This window comes from Schistocerca americana, chromosome 6 (genome assembly GCF_021461395.2).
Source record: "Schistocerca americana isolate TAMUIC-IGC-003095 chromosome 6, iqSchAmer2.1, whole genome shotgun sequence".
In the NCBI taxonomy this organism is placed as follows: Eukaryota; Metazoa; Arthropoda; class Insecta; order Orthoptera; family Acrididae; genus Schistocerca; species Schistocerca americana.
Genome location: NC_060124.1, coordinates 367,475,109 through 367,496,743, shown reverse-complemented (window position 1 = coordinate 367,496,743; position 21,635 = coordinate 367,475,109).

Here is a 21,635-nt window from a genome sequence, read left to right as displayed (position 1 = left end):
ATCCAATTGCTATTCCTTAATTTAATGTTAAGACATTCACATTTCTTTCTTTTTTCGAACTATGCTACTCCTGTTACATTTAAGCTCTCTACATGAAATCAGTAAGCGTTTGAACAGCTCGAAAGACGAAATTTTAAAGAGGTAGAGTAAGAAAATATTCAAATATCTTAATGACAGTAAAAATGCATACCAATCTCTCGTACCGAGACAAGTTCATAATTTTTAAGATCATATGGTCAACACAAATGATATTCAGCTGTCAGTCCGAGAACTGTAAATGTTGAACGAAGGATTGCAACATAACGTTTATCCTGATTTTAATCAGAGAAATATTAGAGTTACTATAGACGAAGTTAAAACTGCAAGTAATTTAGCTAAGCTTACAAAATATGAAGAAATGGTGATGTGATACCTGTTACCATTTAAAGAATTTAAGACAAAGGAAAATAAAATAAGTATTACAGTTCAGAAGAAGAAACTTCTCAGTGATAAATTAAGTTCGTATGCCTGGGGTATGTGTACGCATGAACGTGCGCTTTACAATCGGTTGCCTGATAAATTATAGTGGAATTGAAAAAAAGAGCGAAATAGTGTATGGAAGCAGTATTGCAAGTGAAGATACGGCAACGTTAAACTGAAATTAATGATGGGAAACTATCATGAAAATTTTTTTAGTAGTGTAGTACTGGTTGACTCTTTCTCCTCATTCAAGGTTAGCTCAGCAAGTTACACATTTACTTGTAAATCTGAATATCATCCAGAAAACTTAATGTGTACAAAGCGTAAAACTTGGAAATTATTTTCTACGTTATCAAGGCGCAGGGTGCGGTGATGGTCCTTAATTCTCGTTTCAAAAACTCACCTGTTTGGTCAATGTAGAATTTAAGACATCAATCACCAGAGAGTGATTTCCTGATCTTTTATGGACGACCCTGACATATGAGCACCCAAAGGTTTGTACAACTTGTTGTTGAAACTTGTTATTGATGGAGAAATTAATTGTAATAGGTTGACTGCGTAGGTTGACTGCTTATACTGCTATTGGTGTGGAGTTCCAGTACTGTACATGTTGTTTGCACAGGATACTTATTATTTGCAATTTTTAATTCTCTCGGGTATGTATCAACAACATGAACATTATTATAGATAATACAGAGGGGAGCTGATAGAACATAAAATAAGCAATCTTGTGCTGATTGTGAAGACAGGGTGCGTTATTGATGCTACCATCTGTTATTGCTGGTTCTCTACAAATATCAAAGAGTTCATCTCACAATCAACAATGATCCTAATGTCATTTTATAATTCTCTGAGATCTTTCCTCAACGACGTCAATTTCACAGTTTTTGTCTCAAAAGAGTGTGACAGTAATATTCATATACTGTATTTACTTTTTATTTCGCAATCAGTCAAGAAAAATTTCTCGTCTAGATAGTTTGTGTAAAAGTCAGGTAACATTGATGCAGTAATGCCATCGTTTTGGTTATAAATTTTATTTTGACGGTGAAACACGTATGTAACGTAGCAGCGATGGTGAAGCATGATAAAATCTTTGACCAGAGAGCCATTTATCGTAGTTAGTCTGCGCTTGACCGCGCGAGTGTTGCGAGCAGTACGCTAGTAGTCGTCGTGCAGTACAGTCTGTCGATAGCAGTAGCTCAGTTCAGTTGCGTCCAGCAGTCTGTCGGTAGTAGCAGCCCAGTGCAGTTGTGTGATGTTGTCTGTCGGCAGTAGTGGTCTAATCCTGTCACGGTCGCGAGCGGGACGCAGTCGGCGAGCGTCGACATGGCATTCTGGTCAAGATGCTGAATGAGGTAAATTGTTAATGTAGGTAACCATCAGATAACGTAAAGTTTATTTATTGTAATTAATTTTGAACAAGTGCCCCAATAATAATTTTAATAAACTTCTACAATTTACAGAATATTTAGATGTAGTACATGAATTAAATGTTGTGCACATGCACCGAGTACAAAACATTTCAGACAAAGACAAGATATGAGTACAAAACACAGTAGCAAATCAGAAAACTGTATATACAAATTATTTGACAGATAACAAAGTGCACACGCACTGAAAAAATTCTTTAGCATTTTCAGAACAAATAAACAGAATGGCAAAAAAAATCATGTTGACAAGTGACATGAGTGCACAAGCACTGCAGTTGAGAACATATCAGCAAGTGACGAAATGTATATACAATGAGTAACAAATGACATAAGTGCATATGCACTGAAGTATTGAACATACAAATGAGTACAAATCATATTGAAAAATGAGAAAAGTGCACAGGCACTGAAGTTCAGTAGAAAACATATTAACACATAACATTAGTGCACATGCACTGTAGTTCAGAACATATCAAAATAAAAAAAATGTATATACAATATAAAAGACAAGAGTGCACGTATACTGTACTTCAGAACAAATCGAAAAAAATGTCTTTAGCATTTTCACAACAAATAAACATAATGGCAAAAAATCATATCGACAAGTGACATAAGTGTACTCGCACTGCAGTTCAGCGAATCGAAAAAAATGTATAGCCATGAACATAAATGATGTTAGCAAAAAACGATTTTCATTATTAGGATAGGAAAGGGAAGGATTGCATCATGGTTGTAGCACTTTAGATTGCACACAGCTGTTCTGAAAGTCCATATCTTTCCACAGAAGTACAACACCAAGTGACACAATTTGAAGTTCTTTTCCCATCAGAATTTATCAGCGTAGCCAAGACACTGAACTGTCGTAGTAATGTTCCATGTTTTCATTTTGGCAGTACATTAGGTACACCAAACAGTGGGACCATAACAACGTCTTCATTGCTCACGGTGGTGGACAGCATGTCGTGTCACCACCATGCTCTTACAAGGCACACCAACGTAGAATTAGTGCAAAAACCAAATATAGTGCTCCATGATCATGAGGATGGACGGGACAAATCGACATTGCAGTAATTCAGGGTAGTTAGCTCATAAGGTGAAGGACATTAAGTCACATAATATAGAGAATTACAGTAGTAGTTTGCGGCATTCATAGCCTAGTTATTGAACATTTCTGTACCATGTCTTTAGTATTACAGAATAATGTTCATAAAATTAAATTATTGGCATCATGGGTAATCGTATTACAATAAACAGTGACAGTCCTTGGCCAGTTACAAAGCATACTTAGTATGGCAGAATAATGTTCATCAGACGTCTTAATTGAAAAGGAGAGTCAATTATTGGCCTAGCATTAACATAATACATTGAGTGATACAAATTATTGGCACTCACTGGCCATTTACCAAAACATGAAAACTCAACATTGAAAACAAGAGCTAATTAATGGCATAATTAATAACATAATTCATTGAGTGACATTAATTATTGGCACTCAGTGGCCAGCAAGTATTGAATAGAATAAAACATTGTTCATCATTCAGTATTATTCAGATCATTACGAAGTCATTATTAAAAATCAGTTAATTACAGTCATAGCATTAATAATCATGGGCATTATAAGTAGTCTCATTACAATAAACAGTGGCAGTCCTTGGCCAGTTACAAAGCATTATTTTATATATTTTTTTTTTGTATCATTAAGAAGTCATTACTGAAGTGACATACTATTCAGAGCTGATCAGCATTACTCAGAATTTTCTCATACTGGTATCACTATTTGGGACTGGTAATACATTTTTTTGATTAGCAATGCATTGCGTTGGGATCGATAATTAATTGCTGAGGCATAACACTATTTGCTTTTGACCTATTGCTGCAAATGAGGATAGGTAACGTCATTCATCATGAGTCAGCTGTAGCAAGGTTATGTAACAAGGCAGTATATGTGATCACATTTATAAATGATAAACACAAATGGGTAAAAAATAAAAATGCAAGTACTAGAACAGGTATAATAAGTAACAGGTTTAGTAAGTATCATGAAAAGCTTCTCCTGGAAAAAAAATACAAAATGGATTATTGACCTGAAAGAAGAAACGCATACTATGCTGAAAAGTAGTGAACCTCGAATTAACAGGTAGTGAAATGTGTATAAAAATGTGTTCCATAGCTGTCCTTTCCAAAACTTTCCGTCATCCTACTATGCAATATAACACCTGCTGTCAAAGCAAACTGCAACAAATACTTAAATAACTACATAGCATAGATACATAACTTCAACATTAACCTCATCTGTAAAGAAAAAAAAAAAAAAAAAACTTCATTATCCATCACTTCATTATCCATATTATCATCACCTGTAAAGAAAAATTTCATTATTCATAACAGCATATTCTTCATCATTATTCATCAGCATTCATTATCATCTGCAAAAATCACTTCATTACTCATTATACAACTATTCCTTATCTCTAGCATATTTCATCACTAAAACTAAGATGTGTAGTTCTGTCTGACAGCCTGCATCAATCACCTTGTATTCTGAAAGAAAAATTAGTTAAGACTGCTATTCTACGATGAGTATAGTATATTCTTGTTAATGCTTGTTAATCCTGATCCATTTACTCTTCCTCATAACGTTATTGCATCTCCTTTCAATCATTCCGTAGGTGAAATTCCCATTTCTGTTGAATTTATTTCTTACACGTATCATTTCTTTCTGAAATTGATGAACAAAGATAAGTGTCGAGCATTTAAATCATATACCCACTAAATAATGACTGGTTTATGGTGACATAATTAACCATACAGCATAACATGACAGAAAACGTAATATGTCAAAGACATTGACAGTGTTCAGATGCAAAAATGTACACAGAATAATACAATGCAGCAGCAAAAAACGTAAAACAGTCACGATCTTGAGATGTCATAGGGCAAAAAGAATGTCAAAATCAACTGGTGTGTTATACCTTAACTATTTCACAGTGCATACAAACAAAACTGGAATACAATCATACACACAAAAAAATGGAAAATGTGCACAGTCTGATGTGTAACGACAAGAAAAGCGACCTGCTAACCTTACCTTGCCGGGCACTTGCCAAGAAAAAATACGATAATCATCAGTAATTAGTCATGTGAATATAATTGCATAAGTGGTCATAAAGATTAGTAAATGGCATCATAGCATGTTACATCATAAAGTGGTTTCATTCAATAAACGGTTTAATATTTGACCAATGGTGGTTGCCTTTCGATTTTCTGGTTCTCAAAGTTTCGACGTGTACCACATTGGGATGAGGAATGCTGCGAATCCGCGTATAGAAGTTCAAATTTACTGCACTTACCCTTTATTCTGCTGGATAAATAGTGTGTACGTACTAATATCTTCTGTCCAATGTGAAAGTCTCGGCGTCTACAAACCTGTTTTTGTTGTCTTGTTCGGCGCTCTGCGGCACGTTTGATGTTGTTCAGCGCAATGTCAATTATTTCGTGGTGTCTTAGTCAACGACAGGTAGGGAAGTTTACTAATTCTTTAATTTTGTTTGGTGGTTCAACGTTTTTCAGTATAACAGACGGAGATAGCATAGTGGATTCATTTGGAATGGAATTAATTACATCTTGGAATGAGAATATGTGTGTGTCCCAATCAATATGTCTTTTGTGGCAGTATATTCTACACAGCTTGCCAATTTCTTTCATTAATCTTTCACAGGGGTTCGAAGAAGCATGGTACTTGGATATATAAATCGGAGAAATTTTTCTAGCTCGTAACATACGTGTCCATCTAGCAGAACGAAATTGTGATCCATTATCGGAAATTACTTTCAACACATGCCCTACATGAAATAGAAAATGTTTTACAAATGCTTTCGAAACAGTTTTAGCAGTAGCTTTGCGTAACGGAGTGAAAATAACAAATTTTGAAATGAGTTCAACAGCGACAAAGATGTAGCAAAAATCTCTGTTAGTTCTCGGAATTGGACCAAAAATGTCTACTGCGGCCATGTGTCTTAATTTAACAGGTATAATGGGATATAATGGAGGAATATGTGAAGTGGTGTCTGACTTAGCTTTCTAGCAAATTTTACATGACGCTAAAACTCGTCGTATACGTTTCTCCATGTTGGTAAAATAACAGTTCTGTCTCAGTATAAGAAAACATTTTCGTGCTCCGTAATGTGCGTAACTTAAATGAGTGTACCAGATTAATTTGTTAACCAGTTCGTCAGGAATGCATAACAACCAGTTGTTGCTGTCAGGATGAGAGCGGCGAAACAGAATGTCATTGCGTACACTGTAATGGTTTCTAATCGTAACATTATTCCTATCTTGCCAAAGGTGTTTAATTTCTTTCCACACGTTGTCTTTATTTTGTTCTTGTGCTATGTCCTGTAATGACGACGAAATAAAATTTTCAAATGCAACTTGTTGAATGTACATGACACTGAAATTTGCTTTGCAGAAGTTGGTTGCTACGTCTTGCTGATTGTTGCTCAGAGAACGCGATAGTGCGTCTGCTATAACATTTTGTGTGCCGGGAATGTGAACTATTGTAAAATTAAATTCCTGTAAATAAAGTTTCCATCTGCTTAATCTGTCGTGAGTGAATTTAGCCGAAAGTAAAAATTGTATCGCTCTGTGGTCTGTGTAAACGGTGGTGTGCCTGCCATAAAGAAAGTGCCGAAATCTCGTGAAAGCCCATACAACACATAATGTTTCCAATTCTGTAACGGAGTAATTTCGTTCAGCAGGTGACAGAATGCGGCTTGCAAATGCGATGTTTTTAATTACTGTAGAGCCATCTTCTTCTATTTCCTGGAAAATGTGTACGCCTAAAGCGGTATTGGAACTGTCAGTGGCAATGGAAAAATTTCTAGTAAGATCTGGGTGCGACAAAAGTGGAGCATTCAACAAAGCATGTTTCAGGTTCATGAATTCAGAATGTGCTTGCTTATCCCAAGACCAAATACTGTTTTTACCTGTTAATTGGCATAATCTAGGTGTGTCTAAAGCAGAATGATGAATAAATTTGCGAAAAAAGTTAATTAAGCCCAAAAAACTGCGTAGTTGTTTTTTTGTCGTAGGAACAGTAATGTCACGTAGAGCTTGAAGTTTTTCCGGATCAGGCACAATGCCTTCTGCTGAAATTACGTGTCCAAAAAATTTTATAGAAGTTTTGCCAAAGTGCGATTTACTAAGATTAACTGTAAGTCCTTGTGCATGAAGAGTTTGCAACAGTTGTTCAAGAATCAGATTGTGTTCAGACCAGTTAGTTTTTGCAATGAGAATGTCGTCTAAGTACGTCGTGATTCTGTCTTTAATGCAAACGTGTGTCGGATGGCGTCAAAATTAATAACATTTTCGTGAACAAGATTCTGCGTGTCTAAATTATTGCTTACGTTACTGGAATATGCAACCTGTACTGTGTCTGGTCAAATTCTGTCGTACGTGCTATTATTTACGGGAGGATGCTGTGGCATTTCGACTATTTGAACTGCTCTGTTATTTCTTACTGACGTGTTACGCTATAGATGACACCTATTGCCTGGTTCATTCATGATTATTTGTTGTTGCTAATGTTCTTGCTGCTGATAAGATAGACTGTTATTAAATGTACGCTGATAATTGTGCTCATTATTTTTACGTCTGTCGTAATAGTCATTCCTATACGGTGCATTGCGATAGGAATTGAAATACTGCCTTCTTTGTACGTAGTTGTTTCCTTGCTGCCGTGCGTTACTATTTGTTGTATCAGGGACTATACGTGCACGCGGCGAAACATTAAAGTTTGGTTGACCTTGTAGACTGCATTGTTGGTTAGGTATGCTAAGCGGCTGACTTTCATGCTATTGTAGTGAAAAACATCTATTGTTACAAAAATGTGGTTCCGATTGCTCAAAATTTTATACATACTGATGATTACGATTTTATCTGTAATTAAAATTACGGCGGTAGTTGTCATTACGGGAGTGCCTACTGAAAATTGTCACATTCGGTAAAAGATTTGTCATATCGGGTTTTCATTACATATTCTTAGTTCTAGATAGAGCAATAGTTAAAGAGCTGTTTTGATAGATATAAAGGATAGTAGAAGAGAAGGCAGCAGTGCAGAAAACTAAAGATGAAACAGCACTACTACAGCTCGGGGCCCTATGCTCGCTACGGCACATATTCATTAAAGCGTAATGAATCCCCTGAGGTCAATTACGCACTGCAAATAAATTTTAGCTTTTGCGTTACAGGCAATAGCGGTGAAAGCATAGAAACAAATTGTTGTATAAAGCTCAAAGCGTGTACCTGTGTTCTGTCATTATTAAATTCTTTACATTTTCTGGCGGATAAAAATTGCTCGTAATCTACGTTCTCGTCATTGAATTTGAAAACACGTTCGGGTTTGTGTGTGAATCTGTTTGTCTGTGTCGTTTCGTACTTCAAGTTGCGTAGCTTTTCATATTTTAAGTCGCGTAGCTTTTCGGATTTTAATTCGCGTAGTCTCTGTAAATTGTTCACATTATACACGCTGCGTGACTCTGACAAATGCTCGCAACGTGGCGGATTCTGTGACGTATTGGTGACTGAAATAGTTTTCAAGTCTGTTACTGTAACACTTTCGTCAATTTGGTTGATCTGTCGTGCAAATTTCTCGTCAACTTCCGTATTCGGAGTGTGTGAAACTTCCAGTGGCTCTAAATTAAACTCGTCGCGTATCTGTACTGCGTTTTTACGGCATTGTTCAGTGACTGCATTAATTTCGTGTATCTGTGTTTCGTTCGCTGAACACTGTTCAGTGACTGCATTAATCTTGTCTTTATGTGATTCTGTTGTGCCTACACGCGTGCTACTTAATTCTTGTGCAACAGTGTCAACTTTTTCATTACTGTTATTAGCACAAGCCTCAGTATCCACACATAATTGTTCTTTAGTGTCCTGACATTGAACGGTAACAGCTGTAATCTGTTCGCTAGCTTGTTTGTTCTGCTCATTAAGGTTATCGTGTTTTTCTCTCGGCTGTTTAATACCTTCAGAAAATCCTCAATCTAATTGTACTCCTCAGTTAGACCGAGAACTCGAATTCTTCTCCATAAACTGTTCTTCATATGGAAATAGAATCCATTTATTTCAGTTCTGGGAAAAACTTAACGAATGGCCAGTATTGTAGCTGCCTCAAAGTCCACCTTTACTTGTTTAGGACACCACTCAGAGACTGCCTGTTTTATCAGCGAAACAGACGAATATACGTGTCTTTCTTCTTATTAGGGAGCAGTGCAAATACAGTAGGAAGAATGTTTGTTACTTTAATAAGGCCTCGTAAGTCTACGTGTATGGTGTAGATCTGTGCAAACTGCTTGCTGCATGTCTTAAATGCTCCATCCATAAAAAAATGGGAACATGTTTTTAAACTTTCTTTTCCTTTGCTTCCACTAAAAATAATTATTCTCACCTCTAATCTATCGTCTTCCAGAAGAAAACTACTGCCATCTCCCATTTTTAATAGATCTTCATGAAGATCAATTTCATAAGAGTTCATAGGTTCTTGTTGGTTCCCCCGCTCTTGACTCCATCGACGACACATGGTTCTCTTCATAGATTCTGAATTAGGCATCACTGTAACAAAGTCATAAACTTTATTATGTAGATTTCTCATTTCATCTGCGTATATCTCCGATAACTGTGTAGTTTCTTCTCGAGACCTTCTATTCGCCCTTTCCACTTGCTTTCTCACTTTCAGAGCCGCATCGTCAGGTGGTCCACAGAGATGTTCTAATACGTTCAACACTTCTCTGTTCCTTGAAAGCAGCTTTCCCTTGCAATGGTCCACTTTTCGTTGTAAGCACATCCACGTAACAACACCTTCTTTAGATTCCCTCTGTTTAAGGTACACGTAACCTTTGTAATGAGCAGGAGGTCTGCCTTTGTTCGTTGTAATAACTTCCATAATGATGGTCACATTAGGAACTTCGAAAGCAAACTGGGCGGGAGGGTGAGGAGGAGGAAGAGGAGGAAGGCGGGGGGAGACAAGGGACCCGACCCTTCGGAGCAGGTAAAATCGTGGCAAATGTCCGGCATGGCAAATGTCCGGCGTGGCAACTGTTCGAACCCCCCCCCCCCCCCCCCCCCCCAAGGGGACTGGAGGGTTCAGTGGCGTTCGCGGTGCACGAGGCGAAGGGTCAATGTGGAGGCTGGCCGTGTGGCATCGCCCGCTCTGCCTGTGAGTGGACAAGTGGCCACTCCTTCAGCAAGGTCCGAGCAGGCACACGGGGGGAGGGGTTTATTAGTGATTGGGAGCTCCAACGTTAGGTGGGTGATGGAGCCGAGTGGAAGGCTTAAACCAGAAGCTCAGACGATTCTGCGGGGATCGGGTGGAGAAATGTAGAGTCCCCCTGAATAGGTCAGGCGTGCACTACACGCAGGAAGCGGCTACAAGGGTAGCGGAGTACGTGTGTAGTGCACATGTGGGTTTTTTAGGTTAGAGAATTCCCTCCCTAGGCCCGACAAGATGCCTCCTGAGATGCGGCACGGTACGAGTAGGCAAAATGCAACAGGGAATAACAATATTAATCTGCTAATAGTAAACAGCAGGAGCGTCTATAGAAAGGTCCCAGAACTGCTCTCATTAATAAACGGTCACAATGCCCACATAGCACTAGGGACAGAAAGTTGGCTGAAACCAGATGTAAACAGTAATGAAATTCTAAACTCAGATTTGAATGTATACCGCAGGGACAGGCTGGACAGTGAAGGGGGAGGCGTGTTTATAGCGATAAGAAGTGCAATAGTATCGAAGGAAATTGACGGAGATCCGAAACGTGAAATAATTTGGGTGAAGGTCACGGTTAAAGCAGGCTCAGACATGTTAACTGGATGTCTCTATAGGCCCCCTGGCTCAGCATCTGTTGTGGCTAAGCACCTGAAGGATAATTTAGAAAATATTTCGAGTAGATTTCCCCACCATGTTATAGTTTTGGGTAGAGATTTTAATTTGCCAGGTATAGACTGGGAAACTCAAACATTCATAATGGGTGGCAGGCAAAAAGAATCCAGTGAAACTTTTTAAAGTGCTTTATCTGAAAATAACCTTGAGCAGTTAAACAGAGAACCGACTCGTGGCGATAACATATTAGACCTTCTCGTGACAAACAGACCTGACCTATTTGAAACAGTTAACGCAGAACAGGAAATCAGCGATCATAAAGCGGTTACTGCATCGATGATTTCAGCCGTAAATAGAAATATTAAAAAAGGTAGGAAAATTTTTCTGTTTAGCAAAAGTGACAAAAAGCAGATTTCAGAGTACCTGATGGCTCAACACGAAAGTTTTGTCTGAAGTACAGATAGTGTTGAGGATCAGTGGACAAAGTTCAAAACCATCGTACAATATGTGTTAGATAAGTATGTGCCAAGCAAGATCGTAAGAGATGGAAAAGAGCCACCGTGGTACAACAACCGAGTTAGAAAACTGCTGCGGAAGCAAAGGGAACATCACAGCAAACATAAACATAGCCAAAGCCTTGCAGACAAACAAAAATTACGCGAAGCGAAATGTAGCGTGAGGAGGGCTATGCGAGAGGCGTTCAATGAATTCGAAAGTAAAGTTCTATGTACTGACATGGCAGAAAATCATAAGAAATTTTGGTCTTATGTCAAAGCGGTAGGTGGATCAAAACAAAATGTCCAGACACTCTGTGACCAAAATGGTACTGAGACAGAGGATGACAGACTAAAGGCCGAAATACTAAATGTCTTTTTCCAAAGCTGTTTCACAGAGGAAGACTGCACTGTAGTTCCCTCTCTAAATTGTCGCACACATGACAAAATGGCAGATATCGAAATAGACGACAGAGGGATAGAGAAACAATTAAAATCGCTCAAAAGAGGAAAGGCCGCTGGACCTGATGGGGTACCAGTTCGATTTTACATAGAGTACCAGAAGGAACTTGCTCCTCTTCTTGAAGCGGTGTACCGTAGGTCTCTAGAAGGGCGTAGCGTTCCAAAGGATTGGAAAAGGGCACAGGCCATCCCCGTTTTCAAGAAGGGACGTCGAACAGATGTGCAGAATTGTAGACCTATATCTCGTCTATCAGTTGCAGAATTTTAGAACACGAATTTTTTTTTTTTTTTTTTTCTACTGACTGGTTTGATGCGGCCCGCCACGAATTCCTTTCCTGTGCTAACCTCTTCATCTCAGAGTAGCACTTGCAACCTACGTCCTCAATTATTTGCTTGACGTATTCCAATCTCTGTCTTCCTCTACGGCTCCCTCTAGTACCATGGAAGTCATTCCCTCATGTCTTAGCAGATGTCCTATCATCCCGTCCCTTCTCCTTATCAGTGTTTTCCACATATTCCTTTCGTCTCCGATTCTGTGTAGAACCTCCTCATTCCTTACCTTATCAGTCCACCTAATTTTCAACATTCGTTTATAGCACCACATCTCAAATGCTTCGATTCTATTCTGTTCCGGTTTTCCCACAGTCCATGTTTCACTACCATACAATGCTGTACTCCAGACGTACATCTTCAGAAATTTCTTCCTCAAATTAAGACCGGTATTTGATATTAGTAGACTTCTCTTGGCCAGAAATGCCTTTTTTGCCATAGCGAGTCTGCTTTTGATGTCCTCCTTGCTCCGTCCGTCATTGGTTATTTTACTGCCTAGGTAGCAGAAATCCTTAACTTCATTGATTTCGTGACCATCAATCCTAATGTTAAGTTTCTCGCTGTTCTCATTTCTACTACTTCTCATTACCTTCGTCTTTCTCCGATTTACTCTCAAACCATACTGTGTACTCATTAGACTGTTCATTCCGTTCAGCAGATCATTTAATTCTTCTTCACTTTCACTCAGGATAGCAATGTCATCAGCGAATCGTATCATTGATATCCTTTCACCTTGTATTTTAATTCCACTCCTGAACCTTTCTTTTATTTCCATCATTGCTTCCTCGATGTACAGATTGAAGAGTAGGGGCGAAAGGCTACAGCCTTGTCTTACACTCTTCTTAATACGAGCACTTCGTTCTTGATCGTCCACTCTTATTATTCCCTCTTGGTTGTTGTACATATTGTATATGACCCGTCTCTCCCTATAGCTTACCCCAACTTTTTTCAGAATCTCGAATAGCTTGCACCATTTTATATTGTCGAACGCTTTTTCCAGGTCGACAAATTCTAAGAAAGTGTCTTGATTTTTCTTTAGCCTTGCTTCCATTATTAGCCGTAACGTCAGAATTGCCTCTCTCGTCCTTTTTCTTTTCCTAAAGCCAAACTGATCGTCACCTAGCGCATTCTCAATTTTCTTTTCCAATCTTCTGTATATTATTCTTGTAAGCAGCTTCGATGCATGAGCTGTTAAGCTGATTGTGCGATAATTCTCGCACTTGTCAGCTCTTGCCGTCTTCGGAATTGTGTGGATGATGCTTTTCCGAAAGTCAGATGGTATATCGCCAGACTCATATATTCTACACACCAACGTGAATAGTCGTTTTGTTGCCACTTCCCCCAATGATTTTAGAAATTCTGATGGAATGTTATCTATCCCTTCTGCCTTATTTGACCGTAAGTCCTCCAAAGCTCTTTTAAAATCCGATTCTAATACTGGATCCCCTGTCTCTTCTAAACCGACTCCTGTTTCTTCTTCTATCACATCAGACAAATCTTCACCCTCATAGAGGCTTTCAATGTATTCTTTCCACCTATCTGCTCTCTCCTCTGCATTTAACTGTGGAATGCCCGTTGCACTCTTAATGTTACCACCGTTGCTTTTAATGTCACCAAAGGTTGTTTTGACTTTCCTTGACGCTGAGTCTGTCCTTCCGACAATCATATCTTTTTTGATGTCTTCACATTTTTCCTGCAGCCATTTCGTCTTAGTTTCCCTGCACTTCCTATTTATTTCATTCCTCAGCGAACACGTATTATGTTCAAATACAATGACTTTTCTGGAGACTAGAAATCTACTCTGTAGGAATCAGCATGGGTTTCGAAAAAGACGATCGCGTGAAACCCAGCTCGCGCTATTCGTCCACGAAACAGAGGGCCATAGACACGGGTTCCCAGGTAGATGCCGTGTTTCTTGACTTCCGCAAGGCGCTCGATACAGTTCCCCACAGTCGTTTAATGAACAAAGTAAGAGCATATGGACTATCAGACCAATTGTGTGATTGGATTGAAGAGTTCCTAGATAACAGAACGCAGCATGTCATTCTCAAAGGAGAAAAGTCTTTCGAAGTAAGAGTGATTTCAGGTGTGCCGCAGGGGAGTGTGGTAGGACCGTTGCTATTCAAAATATACATAAATGACCTTGTGGATGACATCGGAAGTTCACTGAGGCTTTTTTCGGATGATGCTGTGGTATATCGAGAAGTTGTAACAATGGAAAATTGTATTGAAATGCAGGAGGATCTGCAGCGAATTGACGCATGGTGCAGGGAATGGCAATTGAATCTCAAGGTGGACAAGTGTAATGTGCTGCGAATACATAGAAAGAAAGATCCCTTCTCATTTAGCTACAATATAGCAGGTCAGTAACTGGAAGCAGTTAATTCCATAAATTATCTGGGAGTACGCATTAGGAGTGATTTAAAATGGAATGATCACATAAAGTTGATCGTCGGTAAAGCAGATGCCAGACTGAGATTCATTGGAAGAATCCTAAGGAAATACAATCCGAAAACAAAGGAAGTAGGTTACAGTACACTTGTTCGCCCACTGCTTGAATACTGCTCAGCAGTGTGGGAACCGTACCAGATAGGGTTGATAGAAGAGATAGAGAAGATCCAACGGAGAGCAGCGCGCTTCGTTACAGGATCATTTAGTAATCGCGAAAGCGTTACGGGGATGATAGATAAACTCCAGTGGAAGAAGACTCTCCAGGAGAGACCGACAGTAGCTCGGTACGGGCTTTTGTTGAAGTTTCGAGAACATACCTTCACCGAGGAGTCAAGCAGTATATTGCTCCCTCCTACGTATATCTAGCGAAGAGACCATGAGGATAAAATCAGAGAGATTAGAGCCCACACAGAGGCATACCGACAATCCTTCTTTCCACGAACAATACGAGACTGGAATAGAAGGCAGAACCGATATACTCAAGGTACCCTCCGACAAACACCGTCAGGTGGCTTTCGGAGTATGGATGTAGATGTAGATAAAGGTTGGATTGTAGCCTATCGCGATTGCGGTTTATCGTATCGCGACATTGCTGCTCGCGTTGGTCGAGATAGAATGGCTGTTAGCAGAATATGGAATCGGTGACTTCAGGAGGGTAATACGGAACGCAGTGCTGGATCCCAACGGCCTCGTATCACTAGCAGTCGAGATGACAGGCATCTTATCGGCATGGCTGTAACAGATCGTGCAGCCACGTCTCGATTCCTGAGTCAACATATGGGGACGTCTGCAAGACAACAACCATCTGCACGAACAGTTCGACGACGTTTGCAGCAGCATGGATTATCAGCTCGGAGACCATGGCTGCGGTTACCCTTGACACTGCATCACAGACAGGAGCGCCTGCGGTGGTGTACTTAACGACGAACCTGGGTGCACGAATGGCAAAACCTTATTTTTTCGGATGAATCCAGGTTCTGTTTACAGCTTCATGATGGTCGCATCCGTGTTTGGCGACATCGCGGTGAACGCACATTAGAAGCGTGTATTCGTAATCGCCATACTGGAGTATCACCCGACGTGATGGTATGGGGTGCCATTGCTTACACGTCTCGGTCACCTCTTGTTCGCATTGACGGCACGTTGTGCAGTGGACGCTACATTTCAGATGTGTTACGACCCGTGGCTCTACCCTTCATTCGATCCCTGCAAAACCCTACATTTCAGCAGGATAATTCACGACCGCATGCTGCAGGTCCTGTACGGGCCCTTTCTGGATACAGAAAACGTTCGACTGCTGCCCTGGCCAGCGCATTCTACAGTTCTCTCACCAATGGAAAACATCTGGTCAATGGTGGCCGAGCAACTGGCTCATCACAATACGCCAGTCACTACTCTTGATGAACCGTGGTATTGTGTTGAAGCTGCATGGGCAGCTGTACCTGTACACGCCATCCATGCTCTGTTTGACTCAATGCCCAGGCGTATCAAGGCCGTTATTACGGCCAGAGGAGGTTTTTCTGGGTACTTATTTCTCAGGATCTAAGCACCCAAATTGCATGAAAATGTAATCACATGTCAGTTGTAGTATAATATATTTGTCCAATGAATACCCGTTTATCATTTGCATTTCATCTTGGTGTAGCAATTTTAATGGGCAGTAGTGTACCAACCAGTGTGTCCGGAAAGTCCCCATACTCCCAGGCCAAAATATTGCATCGTATATTGCAGCACTTACAGGTAAACCGTATATCCAGCGGATCTGTATATGTACCATAGTGCCTTAGACAGATATGTGTGCGTGTCTACGTCTTCTTTGGCGTCTTGCGTAGCATCGCTGAAGTTACACCCCTAGAGGCTTCCTTCAACACCCCCTTCGTTGTTTGTATCGCAAGTTACATCACATGGGACTTAATTAACATAAAAGTTTTCTCGGTATGAAACCGCGTCATATTGTAAGTAACTATACTGATGAAACGAACGTTTCGGCCACAGTTACAGTGTCCGAAACACTGGTTTCATCAGCGACAATTATTTACAGTAGAGCGCGCTACCGTACCCAGAAAAGTTAACTGACCCCGCACATGCACAGTTGTATCACATGGTACTCGAGTTATCTGAGTTGGTGAGGTCTATGCTCATGGTGGCCATCTAAGTGAGGCAGCAGATGGTGCTGGACACCACGCGAAATGCAGCGGCTTCAAAATTTTTTATCAAGGCCTTCACACACCCAAATAGAAAAGTGTGTTGTTACTCCATTTGGCTGTAATCAAACATGATCCAGCACTCTCTTGTTTTCGATTTGGTGTATTAACCACGTTTGCAGTATGTCCAAATACGAATTTCCATTCATGTACCCTTAAAAAAGTGTGCTCCGAACAGGTATCTTGATGGCATCCTGGTCGATACTTTATCGACTGCTGTGGGAGTAAGCTCCGACACAAACAAGAAAGGAGAGAAGTTGGAATGGCTGGCGAGAGGAATCAACACCTTAAAATTAATTGAATATTTTATTTCTACAAAGGAAAGAAACATAACTTCTCGTTATGAGGTGGTTTGATGTGCTTCCTATGCCTCCCACAGGCAGTTACAGTTACTCTCGATTAGTACTCGCAGAACGCAGGCTAAGTATCGTCTTCCTATTACTCAGTACTGATGCTCTCGAAGTCAGAGACCGAACTCCAGAGACGAGCGACTGGTTACGTCAGCGTTGACAGGGAGCGCTGAACTCAGTCTTAATGGAGGTGTGGCACTGCCCACTCTTTCATCCTCAGTGCCTCCTTGATGCCTTCCCGTGGCGCTGCGATAGTCGTGTGCAGTCGATGCGTTACGACTGCGCAGATAACATGGGGCTGATGCCTTTTCAACTCTTGAACACAATGGAGTTTTCACCCCTCTCGTGTGAACAGCGATACGAATATATTACACATTCGCACTCATGGACTACTGGCTTCGTGATGTGCAGCCAGAAGCACAGCGCTATATATTTCGCTCGAGAACTCAGAAAATACTTAAAAAGCATGTAACGGGGGTCCAATATCTCTCTTTCCGAGCATTAATCCCGACTTGTTGCGTCTGCTGTTAAGGTTAAAGGGACGTGGCATGTTAATTTTAAGGGGTGGCCGGATGCCCTTCCTGCCACCACCCCATACCCCCCCCCCCCCCCCCACGGGATGGAATAAGTGTACCCCAGCTTTCTGCGTCTAGTGTAAGTAATGGAATAGTGCGAACAGTTTCAAATGTCTGCGAGTCGTGTAAATTTGGCGGGACGTGGGGGCCAGCCCGGTATTCACCTAGTGGGATGTGGAAAACCGCGTAAAAACCACATCCAGGCTGGCCGGCACACCGGCCCTTCGTCGTTAATCCACCAGGCTCGAACCGGGGCTGGCGCGCCTACCCGAGTCCAGGAAGCAGCGCATTAGCGCTCTCGGCTACCCTGGCGGGTTAACCGGGGTCCGAAATATGGCGGAAAATGTCGCGTGTGGCTGCTTCAGCCAATCACTAACTGCAGAAGAGGACGGCCATACTTTCTCTATACAAAGGCTTACACCTGTGATACGAATGGCGCTCTGTCTGGTGGCACCATAGGGGACCAATTTTGTCATAGCGTCTTTAAGTGTTCCACTGCAGTGACTATGTCCTGGCGGAAATCTTGTGAACTTCCGTAATTTTGCAATCGGTGCCTGAACCGCTACTATCTTCGTGACGAGAGACGAGAGAGGGGATCCTACATACGAGACAAGATCACAGGTATGTGAGGGAGTTCGCCCCTACTTGTGTATTCTCCGACACGGGGCGTTTACACGCCTCTCGGGAGGAGTTATGCAGCAGAAACAACGGCACACCTTCGTCGTGCCTGCTTTAGGACTCATTCCACTTGCCGGGCAGCTGCGCAGCGCCAGTGTGGTGGGCTGGACCGCGCCTCGTCTTCCCCTGTGAAGCCGGACTCCCTTGCTGTGGGGAGCCGCCCGCCGCCGCCTTTACCCGCCTCCGCGTGTTTACGACTGCGTCCCGCGCTCCTGCTCCGTCTCGTCGCCAGATGTTTTGATAGCCCATAACGCCGACCTCCAAGCACCGCGTTGGCCCCTGTTGAGGGGTGTCCGGAGGCTTTCGAGTACAGCGTCACTGGAGAGGAATCGTCCCAGCTATAACAATCACCTTTCTCTGCGAAATGTCGCTAATGCGTTCTCATACTCAGAACACGAAATTTTATTCACGTTTTGTAAGAAAACAAAACAGGATGCCAGCGAGAACAGATTCGACGACTTGGAGTTGAAACTCCCTGTCTTCGAAAGAGAATAATAACCAACAAAAACTAGATGCTCTAAAGTTCCTTTACTTTATCGAAGATGGCGCGTTGGTTCGATGCCGCTTCCACCTCTTGCTATTCAGTTCCTTCTTGTAGCCATAGCATACTGTAGCGGCACTGGCTTCTGAGCCAAGTGCTCATTGTCCGCGGGAATTTCAACTGCCGCCGTCAATCATGAGCAACGCTGGTGATCGCTGTGGCGCGCTCTGCCGCCCGTCTCCCCTATTCGGGGAAGTTCGGCCGCCAAGTGCAAGTCTTATTTCATTCGACGCCACATTGGGCGACTCGCGCGCCGAATTGAGGATGAAATGATGATGAAGACAACACAACACCCAGTCCACCAGTGGACTCTAATGCTGACGAGTAGCCGTGTTACCCGCACGTTTGGTGTGTCGCATACCCTCAATTCGATCGCTTTGTTTGCGTATGCGATTAATGTTTTAATATATTCCCCTACAAACCGCAAGCAATGAATCGCCTAGAAACTGAATGAGGACATATAAAGAGCCGCATAACCTACAGAACATATTTGATCCACGTAGTCATCCTCCTGTCTGTTACTTAATAGCAAAATTGAAATTCTCATTGTTTAGTTCATGTTTCTTTTCGAAACAGGGGGAACATGCAATAACAGTAAAAATATAGATTTATCATAATGCGTTATAAAATGCAATTTCCTCAAAAAAATGTAAAATTTAAAAACACGAAAAATAAAAGCATATCAAACATTTCGCTTCAGTACTTTGTCGAGCTTATATAAAACATGTTTCCGTTGTTCATAAACAGCTTTCTCACTTACTATGCTAACATGAAACTCTGGCCTTTGATCATGATGAAAAATTTTCTGTTGAGTACAAAATAACAACAATAATTATATAGGTTTCCTATTGTATTTGTGCATGTAAACTGAACTTGCATCAAAAGTAATTGTTTGGCTACATAAAAGCACAGAAATTACACGAGCAGCTAATTTTTGATACTTATAAAATGCAGTTTACATATTGTAAGCATATAAAATACAGAATGGATAAATTGAACTATGTGCAGTTCTAATTACGAGGGTTGTCCAGAAAGTAAGTTCCGATCGGTCGCGAAGTGGAAACCACACTGAAAACCAGAACCGTTTTATTTGCAACAGTTAGGTACACCTTCCACCTACTTCTCAACATAGTCGCCGCTCCGACTTCGACTGTTGTCGTATCAACTTTCAATATCCTCGTCATAGAAAGCAGCCGTCTGCGCTTTCGGCCAGTTATGTGCACTGGTCTGCAGCTCGTTGTCTGTGAAAAAATTTGTCTTCATAGCCAGCGGTTCTTGTCAGCAGAGATGAGACTCAGGGGGAGCCAATTACGGACTGTACTGTGGATGATCAAACACTTCTCATCGGAAACGGTGCAGGAGCGTCTTCATTGCCCCTGCAGTGTGCGGCCGAGAATGGGCATGAAGAAAGAACTCAAATGGCTCTGAGCACTATGGGACTTAACTGCTGTGCTCATCAGTCCCCTAGAACTTGGACCTACTTAAACCTAACTAACCTAAGGACTACACACACATCCATGCCCTAGGCAGGATTCGAACCTGCGACCGTAGCGGTCACGCGGTTCCAGACTGTAGCGCCTAGAACCGCACGGCCACTCCGGCCGGCATAAAAGAACTGCTCGACAGGTGTGTTATGTGGGCTGCATGACACAGGCGAAATGTCTAACCAGGCACACACATTTGGCGGGAGACGCTATTTCCTACTCATCTTTACGTGCTCACTGTTCACTCAAAACTGAAAAGAGCGACGCGACACGATCGACGGGCATACTAGAGACACTGCCCAACACATCTGTGCAAAGCCTTACCATTCTTTCCCAGTGGTTTCAATTTCGCGACCGATCGCAACTCACTTTCTGGACAACCGTCGTATATATAAAAGAAACAAAAAAGAAAGAGAACTCGCCGGCTCCCAGTTCCTTTCAAGACAGTCATTAATGTTTTTCTCCCTACCAATGCTACCAATACTACCAGTAATTCTGTTATTCATTACATCATTTATGTACTGCACCAAAACTACTGAACTGCAGTTTTGGTAGAGCGCGACTCTAGTATCTAGTGATTAGTGAGTCGTATGCATCAGACAAAGTCAGTCACCTTCTTTAGAGCTTGTCTCTGCGTTGGGAACTTCACACGAAGGTGGTCAATGTGAGCGTGAGAGCGTTATCCGGAGCACAGTGACATCACGTTTTGGAAAGTCGAGTTTTCCTTGGTGGTGTCATTTTTATAATTGGGTGAAACTGGTATTTCGGACATGTTCCTTTGTTGTCGCATGCTAACTGCCCAGAACCACAGTCGTTAGTTGCATTTGTTGATTGCTGTGCACTTTCTGCTATAATTTTTGTGCAGGATGTGGATCGGTGAAGAGGCAATCTGCGCGTCGTACGGTGGAACATCATTAGTGAGTTGCTTGTTTCCTACCTGAAAAACAGGCATCGCAGTGAGCGCAGTCGGACATCGCATCGTTAGGTCAACAGCTGTTCAGTCCAGTGTGCCTAAGTCTCTTGTTTGGGAGGAATCCATTGTGAAAGCTACGTCTGTGGGGCGTGGAGTTCCTCTGATTCTGTTTTGTGTAAGTTTGTTGGCTCACTTTTGTTTTACCTAATTCCAACTGTGGTGAGAATTCTTACAAGCGGATGTACACCAGTATATGAAAATTTGTTTCTGTCGTTTATCTGGCAGTGTCTGGTTGGTCTGTTGCAGTCATTTCATCTTTGGTTGAGATTTTTGTCATAGAACCTGCTGTTACTGGCCGTTTTCATCTACTTAGCGATACTTGGTAC